Source organism: Dipteris shenzhenensis, unplaced genomic scaffold (genome assembly GCF_047967505.1).
Source record: "Dipteris shenzhenensis isolate YYH24624 ecotype China unplaced genomic scaffold, Dip_SZ_1.0 scaf0338, whole genome shotgun sequence".
In the NCBI taxonomy this organism is placed as follows: Eukaryota; Viridiplantae; Streptophyta; class Polypodiopsida; order Gleicheniales; family Dipteridaceae; genus Dipteris; species Dipteris shenzhenensis.
The window spans coordinates 1-5,000 of record NW_028239644.1 but is presented as its reverse complement, the minus strand read 5'-3'; positions in this window follow the sequence as shown (position 1 = coordinate 5,000).

Below are 5,000 nucleotides of genomic sequence, written 5' to 3'. Positions count from 1 at the left end.
ATACTACTCTATTCGACGTTTTAGGGGACGTAGTCCGTGGAGGTTTTGCCGCTCCATCGAATCATGCGGATTATTGCATTATTATCACGGATAATGGATTCGATGCCCCTTTTGCAGCAAATCGTATTGCTGCGTCGGTTAGGGAGAAGGCACATACCCACCCATTGCGATTAGCAGGTTTGGTGGGGAATCGGACATCTAGGAGAGATCTCATTGATAAACATGTAGAAGCCTGCCCGATGCCTGTGCTGGAAGTGTTGCCTCTCATTGAGGACATTCGGGTCTCGAGGGTGAAGGGGAAAACATTGTTTGAAACGGCTGAATGTCAATCAGATCTCAATTATGTTTGTGATTTCCATCCCAATGTGGCGGATCAGATATTGTCTCGACCAGAAGGGGTTGTGCCAAGGGAAATTCCAGATAGAGAATTATTCAGTCTGCTCTCCGATTTCTATCTGAATCCCGATGGTGGGGGGCAGAGGAATGCCCAGCAAACTCAACAGGATATTCTGCTTGATTTTACGATGATTCGAAACCGAAACTGCAAATTTCTTGTATGTGTACCCTTTCTGAGGAAACCCTTTCACGAAGACTCCCGAAACTCTCACTTTTGAATGTGAAACCGGAAATTATCACACTTCTTGCCCCATTAGTTGTGTGGCTTGGTTATATCAAAAGATCGAAGACAGCTTTTCCCCAGTGGTAGGTACAAAGACTTGTGGTTATTTCTTACAGAACGCTCTTGGAGTTACGATCCTTGCGGAACCTCGTTATGCAATGGCAGAGTCGGAAGAGGGGGACGTCTCGGCCCAATTAAATGATCAAGGGGAATTGGAGAGAATTTGTATCCAAATAAAACGAGATAGAAACCCTAGTGTCATTATTTGGATTGGCACATGTACCACGGAAATAACAAAGACGGACCTAGAAGGCATAGCACCCAAGCTAGAAAACGAACTTGGAGTACCAATTGTAGTTGCGCGGGCCAATGGATCGGATTATGCTTTTACTCAGGGAGAGGATACTGTATCAGCTGCCACGACGCATCGGTGTCCGGAATTTGACATATCTAGACACGAACAGAAACAGGATTTAGTTGGGGGTGTTGACACTGCGACGACGGAAGCGGGGGGGGCTAATCCGGAGGGACGGAAATTAAAGAATCATGCTTCAGTTCTTTTTGGATCTCTAACTTCAACTGTAGCTTCTCAACCGAATCCGGAATCGAAACGTCAATCCATTCAGGTATCGGGGTGGTTACCCTCCAGAGATATACTGAACTTCCATCATTAGGCAAGGGAGTGTATGTTTGCGGCGTGAATCCCTCTCTGAGCCGTACAGCGACGACTCTGATGCGGCGTCGTAAATGCCAGTTAATTGGAGCACCTTTTCCTATTGGTCCTGATGGGACGCGTGCTTGGATAGAAAAGATTTGTTCCGCCTTTTAATATGGAACCTCAGGGTTTGAAGGAGAGGGAGGATGAGATATGGAAGAGTCTGAGAGACTATCTTGAGATAGCAGCTGGTAAATCTATATCTTTTACGGGAGATAATCTATCAGAAATTTCTATAGCAAGATTCCCAATTCGCTGCGGAATGGTTGTCTACGAAACAGGTATTCCCTACATGGATAAACGATATCAAGCTGCCGAGCCATCTTTCTCACGAGATACTTGCAAAGAGATGGGTACACTCATGCCACGGATCGTGGAAAAACCGGATAATTATAACCAGATACAGCGTATGCATGAATTAAAACCTGATTCAGCAATTACTGGAATGGCTCATGCCAATCCTTTAGAAGCAAGAGGTATTGATACAAAATGGTCTGTCGAGTTCACCTTTGCCCAAATCCATGGATCCACTAATGCGAGGGATGTGCTTGAACTTGTTACTCGTCCCCTACGGCGTAATAATAATCCGGGGCGTCTGGGTTGGAGTAACCTGTCGAAGCAGATGGTAACAAATCACTAAATTATAGAATTATTGGGTGACGGAAGTGACCATTGAGGGAAATGCATAGAGACGTCTCCAAATTCTTAATCATGGGATTCTGTCTCCTCATGATTAAGAAATCCATCGACTCCTTTCCGAAGGAGTTGCTGTGCTAGCTACGGGAGTGGTACGGAGAGGTTGCCGGCACTCTACGGGAAAAAAAAAAACTGAAAAATATGGGAAGGAAATAATTATGAACGTAGAAAGCGTTCAAATGTCGTTGTATCTACTGCAGGTTTCGCTGCTTACTCGGGTGAAGGTGGCAGGTCCACCTATAATATTCGGACTATATTATGGATTACTAACAACATTACCCGTTGGACCCTCCCAAATACTATCCATAAGAGCTTTTCTTTTGGGAGGGAATCTTAGTGGTACCGTCGCTTTGAGTGGTTTGATGATGGGATAGCTACTAATATTTCTGTCAATATTCTGTTCACCTCTATATGCATTGATAGTGAAACCACATGTTGTAACTGTCCCAATAGTACCATACATGTTATTTTACTGGTTCCGAACCAAGGATTTACCGGATTATCGAACTCTACGTCCGACCAATTCACTCAGTGACTTTCGAATCGGTAATATATTCTTGGATAGTTTCATTTTCCAGATTTTAAATCCAATTCTTTTACCAAGTCCCGTATTGGCGAGACCAATTCACCTATTTATTTTTCGATATAGCAACAACATAACATTTCTGATTAGTAGTTTCGTGGGTTGGTCACTCGGTCATATGTCATTCAGCTACTTGTCCAGATTACTTCTGGTTCGCGTAGAATATGATTCACCCATACTCTACCTGCTGATGAAACGCGTCATTTACAAAACTTTTAGTATTGTTGTTCTCATTAATGTACTGGTTTATTTGGGTAAGGCTCCAGTACCTCTCTTCACCAAGAATTTTGAAGACGAACTTGTCTTGCTCGATAACAATCTCCGGGAGTTGTCAGATTCGATGCTATGGATTTTCAAGTCGTGGCCCACGTCCTTGTTCGACCCATACAAACCAAATCGTCCTTTACGATATATAGAGAATAGCCGATTCGGCGGCGATAGCTTAGTGAAGAAGCAAGTATCAAATCACTTTTTCAGCAAATGTTTGACTAGTGGAAAACAGCGGTTGGCTCTCACGGCGTTACCCAGTTTGTCGATCTTTGGAGACCAGTTAGGAACCTCGTTAGAGGATTCGGATATGCCACTTCCAGCTCATCATCTGCATGAAGACTGGATTTTGAACCAATTCAGGAAAAACAAGGATTTGAATAATGAGTTAAAGGACCGAATTCGATTCCTAGACACCGAGCCTATCTTCTGGAAAGCGATGGAAAGAAGGACCGGATTGGCTGATAACGGAGGTGAATTACCTAAGATTTATGATCCATTTTTGAATAATTCATGTCGTGCTAGGATTCCAAACTCGGATTCATTCTGGATACTGTCTGATTCATTGGCATCGCAAGCGGTTGACAACAACGAGTATGCCAATGAATTGAATTCCGGTAATAAGATTCGGGATTGGGTGTCTATCAGGTATAAAGAGTTGAGAAGCAATGAGATTCCTCTTCCCCGGGAAGCATTACCTAAAAATGCTTTGCAAATATTTATTTTCATGTTCGAAACACCGGATGATGCCGTGATTGAAGATGTTGTGGGAGAAACAAACTATTCAGTTTCGAAGGGTGATTCCACCCCCGTAACTTGGGATCAAGTCTTCAAATTTTCTTCATCTCCGACAGAGTTAGCTTTATTCTTCACCTATCTCAGAGATGATTGTGGTGCCTTCGATTGGATCCGCTTGCTAGACGTACCTCTAATTGGTGGGGAAAGACTTGACTCTTCAAAACAAAAAATACGTTCGATCCTCGAGATTGAGGAACTGTCGGAGGAATTGGCCCGCAATACTCACTTAATATATGATAATAGGTTCGATGTCGCGGGTGGGTCAACTGATATTCGTAACAGAAAGTTAAAAAATTTAGCAATCAGCGTCGGGAAGACGCGGCTGAAAACACGCAGACTGGTCAAACGTTTTGCAAAAAGCTCTGATTTTCGTCGGAAACCTATAAAAGGCTCTATGCGCTCCAGAAGACGTAAGACACTGGTTTGGGAAGTATTTCAAGATAAGGCACATTCACCTCTCTTCTTTAGATTAATGGAACTACCCACTCCGTTTCGATTTCCTGCCGGAGAATTAACTGGTGTAGATTTTGAGGAATCGGCCGGTGACGCGAGGAGAGAAACTAGTACCCAACCCGAACAGGAACTAATATCTCTTTCATCCTCGAGAGAGGGGAGCGAGCGAAATCCGACCGCCCAGCTATAGCAGCTAGGTTCGATGTGAGTTCCATCCACACGGGGCGGGGTTTATTATTGGTTATGCAATCGACTCTTCGGAAATATGTGAAACTGCCTGTATTGATAACACTCAAGAATTTCGGTCGTATTTTATTTTTTCAAGCTCCCGAATGGGATGAGGATTGGAGTGAGTGCGCAAAGAATCCCACATCAAATGCACCTACGACGGCGAGGGATTCTCACACACTCGTTTACCCCGGTCGTTGGTTGAAGGAGGGTCTTCAGATAAAGATTTTGTATCCTTTCCGGTTGAAGCCTTGGCGTACTCGCGGGAGGAGGCGCCCAACCATTTTGGAAAATGATATGAATCCCAGGTATCTCAAGACTCGGGAATCGGGGAGAAAAAATAGATTGAGGCGAGGAAAATCTCCATCTAGCTATTTAACAGCTTGGGGATTCCAAACAGATGTACCTTTTGGAACTATTAAGAAAGATCCCTCCTTCTGGAAACCTATCCGGAAGAAATTGATGAGAATTTTGAGACGTAGTCTCGCATTGCGGACTAGGCAAATGCGTCGTCTCTACTCCAAATTGGGTGTATCCGCAAGGTTTCCATTGGGGAAATTGAATTTCCTTCGTAAAATTGAAGGGATTTGGGAGAATTGGAGTGGAACCGATTTTGTTGGGGGAGATATTCCAAATGATAA